The following is a 10,488-nucleotide window of genomic DNA, read 5'->3' as shown; positions in this document are numbered from 1 at the left end:
TAAGATTTCAAGATGCTGATATCTAAAGACATGCATAGCACATCTAAAATATCCTCAATGACCACATTAGATGAAAGAAACCACGGGGTAATAGCGTGAAATGAACCAGCTCTTGGCTCTTGGACAACATTAAAGCTACACTTTGACTATAGCCCTGAGAAAACTTTTGAACGTCTTACTTTTCAAATATATAAACAGAAAGTAATATCTAATCTGTGGGGTTGTTTCAACCTTTTAATAATATATGCAAATTGCTTTGAATAATGCTTGGTGTCATTATACTGCCAAGAATCTTTTAAATCAATTAATTGAAAATTTTCTGCTGGTTACCAACAGTTATAGTCTCTAATTATATAGTTATTTTATTTACAATTACATAATTGTAAATATAACAGTATCAGAGGATTTTTTTTCCAAGTATTTTGCAACACCCCCAAGACAAGTAAAATTTTAATACATTTCTTGTGTGTAACTGATTTAAGTAGACTTTTTCTCTCTAATTGGGTAAATACCTTGTAATTTGATCTGCTCAATAAAACTGCTGAGTTGATTGAAAAAAAGATTATGTTATAAAGATCAGCACAAAATTGTCTCATTCTCAATTTTGAGGCTAAGGCAGAGTCCATGAAATTCAGATTTAGATAGTTTCTTTTTAATTAAGTAAACAGGAAGTGACATTATCAGAAACAGACTGTATATAGTATGTACCACACTTCCGTACCTTTGTTCAAGGTCTCTGACTTCTCCCCATTTTCCTCTCTCAGAAGGATTATTTTACTCATCAAAGATGTATATTCTGAAACCCTATCTTCAAACTGGTGATTTATTAGAATAAATTTGTCAAATTAATGAAATATTGACAGATACTGTGTTTTAATTATTGGTAGTCAAATATATTCCTTTCTTTATGAATGGTACAAGGATATGCCTTCAGCAAGATAAAGTGAAGAAAGAATTTTTTCCTTGTTTGAGTCTCTGCTTAATCAATTTTAGCTTAGAGCTGCAGCCTTGGGAGCTATGGGCTCACAGTTGCCTATGTAGTGGAAAGAAAAGGTCACTAAAGGTATAGTAGGGTATTTTTTCTTAGTAACTGGTATCACTAACTGCCATGCCCCCAAGGAAGTAGGGTCCATTTCTCATTCACAGCACAGACTGGCACTAGAGTCAAACCCAGACAATGGGAAAGGTGTCTGTTCACATCTGCCTTCCTCAGGCATTTCCCTCCTGGGCAAAGCCAACTTCTCCTCCACAGTGTAGAATCTGGAGTGTGCTCATGAATGACTTTGAAAGTATGCCTGTGGCCCTCAGTCAGATTACTGCTGGGAATAAAAATTGTTTCCTTTTTGGTTAGTACCTTCTCTTTACCTTTGTTTTTAAGCTACTGGTCCAAAGGTAGGGATATTATATTTCTCTACTGTGTATGAGTCTAGAAAATGTCACCTATCATGACTGAGGTAGTAAGAAGTAAAAAATGTGAGCACTGTACAAATAATATAAAAACTTGAATCCCAATTCTGATTGTGCCACTTTCTCTCTAACTTTTAGTATATCACTTAATTTTCTAAGGTGTTTATCTTCCCACTCATTTCATCATTCATTCATTCATTTATTCAATTATATATTGAGTAGTACCTTTATGTCAAAACTTCCAGGTCAAATATCTATATTTAAGAACTTAACAAGCAACATAAAACAACATCACATTAAAAATAAAAAATGCACAAAATAATGCAGTGAGCTTTCTAATAAGAATTTGGCATAGGAGAACAATAGAATAAGTGTCTAACTCTATTGCTTAAGAAAAGAAATATGACCTTTTCAAAGAAGTAATGTCCCACCATGATATATAAAACCAAACACACATATACATGTATTTGGGAAGGAAAATGAGATGAGGCTGAAATGATAGGATTCTGAAGTGGATTTTAGTCATGTAAAGAAGTTTTGACTTAATATAATGGTAAACCACTTTTGTTTTTTCCAGTAGTTGAATGACATGAAGAATTTACTGACTTTAGAAAGAGTTCCTGAAAGTTAGGGAATTGAGAGTTGGAATAAATAAAGTTGTAAAGCTCCAAAATTTAATGATTTCTGATCAACACAACTGACATGAAATACAAAATACCATATTACCCAGAGATGGACCCTGTACTCTAGGGCAGAAGCATAACATAAAAATCTAATGAAAGTGTACAATGCTTCATATTCAATACATAAAAGCCATTTAACAGATGTCTACTGAATTGGTAGTAAATGAATAGTTCCAAGAACTTTCTAGGGACTGCACAAAGCAAAGTTCACGTTTATCTGTAAGAAATAGAACATTGAATAAGGGCTTTTTTTGTTCTCTGCTTTCTATTTTAAACAAGGATTATCTCAAATGTGGGAATGCACTTTAAAGTACTATAAAATTCATTAAAACTCAAATATAAAGTTGCAATAAAAAATAGTCTAGTTAAATAATATAACTAACATAATAAATAATATTTCTAACATATCTCAGTGAAGCCACTCTGATAGATTCTTTGAAATAGTAATAATACAAAGAACTTATAAGAAGGATAGATACAGGTTTTTCTAAATTCACAGACAAGTGTGTACTTAATTTCCACTTCAGGGCAGATGAATGCAGGATGGTTGCAAAGCATTTCAAACAACACGTTTCAAAGCAGATAATATATTTGAATACATTTAGTCCAGTATGATGTAAGCAAGTAAAGCTTGGTGCCTCTCCAAACTAACTAGTATCTTCTTGAAAACAAGCTCTTGAGACCTTGCAGGAATATTCTATCACTAAAGAGAATCTTGTGTGAAAAATAAAGGTCAGCCTGGAGACACTGTCAATTTTTCTCCTGTAAAGTCACATAAGTTTTCTTTGGAGAGAGTCTGTGATGGTAGTGGCAACAAGGGTGAGCAAAGCTCCATTTTCCCCTTCAAATTTCCAGCTGGTTTCTGTAGGCAAGTAATTGCAGATAAATTACTCCTTTTCTCACTAGCTAGTAATTCCTTTTACTCTTTAAAAATGGATTTCAAAGGTCATTTTTTGCTAGTTACATTTACTCTGACTTACAACTAGCATTAAGGCTCTCAGTCCAAATGGACAAGAAGAACTCATTGACTGTTAAGCTTGGGAATAAGAGGGGAACAAGAACTCAGGGCATTTTTCTTATGTGTACCCACATTATTTTTTCAGATAGATTGCTTTCCGTCTTGTGTGAAATTATGTTGTAGCCTTCCAACTTGGATTGCTGATTAAGAAACAAGTAATTAATCTCTAGGTGTCTAAGTTGACTAATTCTAAGTAAGCCAGGGTGCTGTTTGGAGCCTGCGTTCTCCACACTTCCAAATATAGCACGTGGTTCATTCTGTTGAATTCTATGTACTGTGTATATTAGTCAGAGATCTCCAGAGAGGAGGTATTATAGAGAGACTTACTGTAAAGAATTGGTTTACATGAATTATGGAGGTTGATGATTTCCAAGGTCTGCAGGGTGAGTGGGCAAGTTGAAGACCTAGGAGAGCCAATGATTTGGTTCCATAGCAAAGCCCAGAAGTCTAGAGACCCAGGAGGAGTAGATAGCTCAGTTCCAGTGCAAAAGCAGGAAAAAGCCGATGTCCCTGTTGGAAGGCAGTCAGGCTGAAAGAATTCTCTCTCCTCAGGGAAGGTTCAGCTTTCTTGTTCTGTTCACACATTCACTTGAGAAGATGAGGCCAACCCATATTTAGGGAGGCCATCTGTTCAACTCAGTCTACTTAAATGTTGATCTCATCTAAAACATGCTCACAGCAAAACCCAGAATAATGTTTGACCAAATATATTTGCACCCATGGCCCAGTCAAATTGACACATAAAATTAACCATCATATTATGAATGGTATTTTATTTATTGTTTCAATGTAAATTACCTATCAAAATAATACAAACAAAATGAAAAGAGACAGAAGAATGAGTAACAAAGCATATCTCATTTTTTTCAAAATTAGAAACAGAAATCATATATACATATTCTATACATATAAGTAATATACTGATTATAGTAAAAATAACATCTAAAATTCAGTAAGTGTTTAAATGTACCATTCAGTTAGTTCTTTTGTATTTGGTATTAATTATGAAACTATCCTTACAACTCAAAGAAAGACTGATGTGCAGCCAGGGAAGTAGTGTAGGTCAGAAAGAGCTGAACAGTTTTGGAGCAGAGCAAATCTCCACATATTCATTCCTACTCTGCATGAAGAATATAGATTTGACCCTCAACCTTAGCAGAACTATGCTTTCTAAGTATCTAAAACTTGCTAAAATGTGGGAGATGCTGAAACAAGGCTATCAGTGCTCACCGGAAAGAAACTTCTGACAATTAATACAGTCCAACAAGAGACAAAAGCCATACACTCCCTTATCCAAGCAGGGCTGGGAAAGCATTTCTGAGGTATGTTACAGAGGACATGTAAAGACTAGATAGGGGACTGGGCTAGAGGAAGTCATTGGTTCCTTTTAATTCGGAAACCCCATTAAATGTAGAAAAAATATATTTTTGGTAAAGGTTCAATTTAGATATTTTCTTTTACTTTTGAAAGCATACATTTTTGCAATCTTTCAGAAAATCAATTTGACACTATATATGAGGAGACTTAAAAAATGTAATTTTAAAGGTAAACCGTGAACTTCAGGTGATTATGATGTGTTAATGTACATAATGTATGATCATCTTTGGTAAAAAATGTACCATTCTGATGAGTGATGTTGATAATGGGGAAGGCTTTGCATGTGTGGGGCAGAGGATAGTATACAAGGAATCTTTGTCCTTTCTCTCAATTTTGGTGTATACCTAAAACTGTTCTAAATCTTTTCAAAAACACATAGCTTTATTGATTAGGCAATTTCAATAATTTCACTTATAGTAGTATATTTTAAAGAAGATATAAAAACTTAGGAATTAAAATATCATTTCCTGATATATTTAAGTAGGTTAAAATATGGCAATATGCTAGCTACCCCAGCCTTGAGAATAGTTTAATAAATCATGGAATAACCACAAGATTGAATGCCTAAAAGCCAATAGGGATCTCCTGTAAAAGATAGCGTAATGCCATAGAATATGTTCAAAGGTAATGCCCAAATCAGACAAGTTATTTGATCATACATCTACCCTTTGACTCAGTCATTCTACTCCTAGATGTTTAACCAAGAAGTATGAAAACATATCTAAAAAATTGTTCACAAATATTCATAGCAATACTTCTTAAAGCCATATTCTCTGCCTCTTCTGGAGTGACTTTTTAAAGAATTCATTATATGAATGGATCCTGAATGATGAGCTAGATATAACAGGTCTAAGGACAATGTCTAAAGAAATTCTACCACTAATATGAAAAAATGTAGATTATACTCAGCTCAGCGTGAGTTCATAAGCTATCGCAATAATGACGGAGCTACCTTACCTCATTCTGGGACTGATACATTAAAGAGGCAAAATAATCAGTGTACATATGACTGAAAACTGCCTGATCTGCCACCTTCTTTAATAGTTTGAGTGGAGAGTTCATCACAAACAAATTTCGTAGAAAACAGTTTTTGATCTTAGTGAGCGCTGGAGTATAGAGACCACATTGGCCATTTCTCTGGGCATAGTCTCTGGGTACTTATTTATCTGCGACTGTGGAGACTGAGGACAACCCATTATCCTCTGTGTAGTGGGACATCCTTGAAGGGACTGGTCTCCTTGCAGCCCTGAACTTTGGAGCAGACTCTACACCCATAGAATAATAGCAATCAAGTGACGGACAAGAAGCCTTTTAATCTTGAGCATTATATTTTGTAAGAAGCATGAGCTACCTAAATATTGAGCTCCTGGGAGTTTTGAAAGAGGAAATTAATGGGTAACTTGATAAATCCAATACACTAATTTTTGTTAAAGCGCTAATGACATATTGGAGTTTGGCAAAAGCTCATTTGTTACTGACTAATGAAGTCTTAGACATCATTCCTCATTCAAATTTTTCTGTCAATATCTAGTCAGATAAAGGCCACAAAAAATGTGCCAGATGCAAAGTGGTTTTTGTGGAGTGAATCTTTTTCATTTCAAGGTTCTGATGTAAAGAAAGCTTTGCTATTAAAATGGTTCAAACAAACCTGACATTGTTCAAGCCATTGGCTCAGTGTTCAAATAAAGCAGGGTAGTGAAAACTCATTCTTTACCTTTGGAGTTTACAATATAGATTTGAATCATTATTTTCAAGTTTTTCAGTTTTCTTAGAAAGAATTGGAGCTATTATAGAAAGCCTGAACCCAAAGTATGATCATCAAAACGCTGAGACATTTTCCCATTTTCTTCTAAGCCTACTGTTATATAAACATACAATTTAGATTTTTTTTATCCACATTTGGAAAGCAAAACAAAATGGTATCAAGATGCTTTACAAATGTGGGACTAGCTCTTTCCATAGATCATGGTCATAGAAATGTCATTTCCCTTATATTTGAGATCCTGATCTCTAGATGTGTTGAGTGTATGTGCCTTGTGTAAGCTCACTGCATGTGTGTATGTGTGTGTGTGTGTGTGTGTGTGTGTGTGTGTGTGTTTATGGTAGATTGGTAGATTCATGCCAAGGAAAGGGCATCTAAACTCTAGCTCTGATACATCATCCTTCTGTAAAACAAGCAAACAAAAAAAATGGAGAATTACCACATAAAAGTTATCAATTCAACCAAGAAATTCTATTCATTGAGGTGGGAATTTTGTTTTCTGAATGAAAATAATATATCTATTTAATAACAGAAAAAATTAAAATTAAAAGAATGTGGGTTGTTGGAAAATATCACTTTAGCTTCTCTCTACTACTCCTGAGTAATTCCTTTTTTAAAGACAAAGGATAACCATACCACAAACACAGTTGCAGAAGCGTGGAAGTGATTTGATGATAGTAAATAAAATAAAAATTTACAATTTTCTCTAGGAATTTCATAGATAAAGAAAAACCACATGAAAATTCTGACTGAAAAAGAGAGCCTTATAATTCATATTTTTAAGGTTTGGCTGTAAAGATCTAGCATACTTGCATATGACTTTACTTCAATTTGCAAGATCTCTGAGCTCACAGATTAAACTAGGACTAGAAGAAAACTGAGTGCAAAATTTTGCTTCTCAAAAATGTTCCCTTTTTATAAAATAATTTAAACAATATCTTTATTTAAGAGTACTCTATTACTTTCTGAGCTATTGTTTGAAGAAGTCTACTGAAAAATCTATTATTTAAACTTAAAGGCTTTGGGATTATATTAAAATTTCTGTTTCATGGATAATAAGACATTCTTTTATCAGATATTCCTTTCATAGAGAGACAGTTAACATTGATTTCATGTAAATTTTAATTACCATTCAGAAAAATGTTCTTTCAACAGCCCTTGTTTCTGAATAAAACCCAATTTAAGGTGTCCTCACTGGGCTGCATCATTGTAGACTTTCCTTTCACAAAATGAGCAATATATTTTATGAAAAAGAATTTTATTTTTGATTCTTGTTCATTTTATTATATCTTCCACTTGTGAGTGTGAAATATTTGCTTATCTTTCCTTGTCAAAACAGTAGGAAAACAAAAGTTACAATTGTCTACTAAAGGGCAAAAATAACCTTATGTTCTAGTTACACTACAGAGTTGACTTGAATATATCATTAAATAATTTGTTAAAAAAGTAGCTTTCACAAGAAAATAGTATAAAGCCTTGGTGGCAGATTAGAAAAAATAATATATCTTTGTACATATATTATTACCTCATGAGATATTATAGCTTTAATTATCAGGATTTTCTTAATGTTATTTTTTTTCAACTTGCCATTCATAAAATATGAAGCATTCAATAATTATTCTTTAGCCTCCCAAGACTAAGTTTAAGATTATTAATCAGCATGCATTAAATGATTTATATCATGAAATAAGTCAAATATTTAAAATGAGTAAACAAATGTAGGAGATGTGCAACCGTGCAAACATTCTGGCCATTTATGTATTTCTGATCCAAACCATCGTTTTCTCTAAAGTTTAGTATGAAACATATTATTTGAGTTTTTGGCCATGTGACTGACTACTGGTGGAGTGTTTGGTTCAAACAACAATGCTGATTCTATCATGGTTTTGATTTCAAATCAGATTGAGGTGATAAATGTAATAGCTTTGATGAAAATGAAAAGGTAGTGTAAAAAGCAACAATATTTCAGGCAGAAACATCTGTGACACTTTCCAGTTCTTTTGATGCAAAGCTATGCAATTTTAGACAAATTACATTCCTTAAACCTAATTTCCTTTATGTATAAAGTGGACAAACTAATGCCTAGTTCTCATTGTTGTGGTAATGACTTAATGAGTTAGATTATGTGCATAAAGTACTCAGTATAACACTGTCTTCCAGAAGATATAAAAAGGATGCTTATTATAATATTTGCAGCAGAGACATGTTATCTCTCTGTCATATTTAGTTTTCTTCCATCTAAGCAAACAAATATACAGGGTTTTCAGCCTCCAAGATGTGATCATGCCACTGAGGTCCAGCAAATGGAACTGGAAGAAATGTGACAGAAGCATGACATACATTACTTACGGGCCTGGCCCACTGAAACTTCCAATGAGAGGTACTTGATGCTCTTCTTCATTTCACCAGCTCATGCAGACAAGCTCAGCACCATTAAAACTGTGCATTGAAGTTGGTAGAGCCCTGAGATGGGAAAATTTGGAGTCCCTCAGTCACCATGAAGGAAGAACTATAGATCAAAAGTACCCATTTTGAATTACATGTGAGTTTAGAAAAGCATGCCATATATAGAGGTCATTATCTACTTTTGGTGCTTTTTTAAATTAGAGCAGCTAGTGTTACTGTAACTCAATGTGTTATTATCAGCAGAACTATATACTAATTGCATGGTGCTAATAATAAGAATGGAATGAGAACTATCACATAGTGTAAATGACATACTTCCAAGTTTCAGGCATCAGACACTTTATATTCCATATCATCTTTTTATTAATGAGGATCAGTAACTAGCAAAATCAAATTTCATTAACCAAAGTAGCAAGTAAACTTACTGCAATAATATTAAGTACCTCAAAGAATCATCAGAGGAAGCCAGGAGAATCAGGGGCAGAATATGGGAAGAGATCTAGGTAAGCTAGGCAGTCAAAAATATACCCATCTTTACATCATAGGACTAGTGTGGAAGGGCTTCTGTCCTAGGGTATGTGTCATTAGGTGGTCTGTCATTCAGGGAACTCTGACAACCCTGCTGGGTATCATCTCTATGAAATGTTCTAAGACTTTCTGTCATTAACACCATGTCCAAAGCCAGTTGGGAGACTTAGTTTGACTGAAACAAGAAAGGCCACAGTTCAGTGCACCAATTCACAGTCACTGAGAAAAGGGAGTCTGGTGTCTTTTAGCTTTTAGAGTGGAAGGCAGAACCTCCTTTTTCTCCCATTCGCATAATATAAAAATCATGAAAATAGAATATTTGGGGTTCTAGTAAGTCAAAATCAAATACAAACGATTGCAGCACTTCACTACTTTGAATTATATATTCATATACATCATTTTTCCTATTATAGTTCCAAAATTATGCTCTAGCCTAACTCTGGTGTAATAGGAACTGCATTTACCTTCTTCCCGAAGGTGGACAGACAAGGTTCCCATCAATATCTGCATTCATGTTCAGTAACTCTGCCTCTACATGTAGCAATCTATAGTCAAAATCATAAAGGTTAACACCATCAACACTTTTCACAGTTAATGTTTGGAAATAAAGAAAGAAAAAATGCAAATTAGTTGGAGACCATATCCCTCATTCTGAAACTAATCAAGAAGCTTAAGTTTGCATTATAATATTTCAACTCTAGTATCCATTTCACATCCTCTTTGCCCCAGACAGCAGTCACTTCATTTGGCTGTTACATTATTTAATGCACTTCATAATCAAAATCCGCATTCCCCCCAAATATGTGATTTTTGAAGCCCTACCTAAATGAGTTTCAGTTTCAGGTAGTAGCTATTAAGCTTAGTAATCAATGTATATAAAAAGCTATTGTTTCAGGAACTGGAGGTAAGATCCACCTTGACTCCAGGAGACCATAAGCGGTTCCACCTTTGTGCCTCAAGAGGACTGCAAGCCATCAAGATGGCAACTGAGCCATTGTACTCCAGGACCCTTCAGCTGCGAAGAGAGGGGGGGTCTGCTGCATGGGCAACAGCAGACCCTCCATATCACCCTGCCCAGGCTCTGTAGCTTCAGTTTTACTGGAGAGGACACTCCAGCGTCATCGCAAGATGTCGACTCAACACGGGAGGAGACAGATACCGGTTATAAGCTCATCCGATTGGCGAAGGAAACGAGCGCCAGGGGTCTCCTCTGACGGTGGGAGAGGTCATCGCACCTCACTGGACAGCTACTGTCTCGCCATGGCTCGCCTGCCCCACTGGGTGCGTGGGGATCAGAGAGGCGCCTC

Source organism: Furipterus horrens, unplaced genomic scaffold (genome assembly GCF_987537825.1).
Source record: "Furipterus horrens unplaced genomic scaffold, mFurHor1.1.pri manual_scaffold_2, whole genome shotgun sequence".
NCBI lineage: Eukaryota > Metazoa > Chordata > Mammalia > Chiroptera > Furipteridae > Furipterus > Furipterus horrens.
This window is presented reverse-complemented; position numbering follows the sequence as displayed.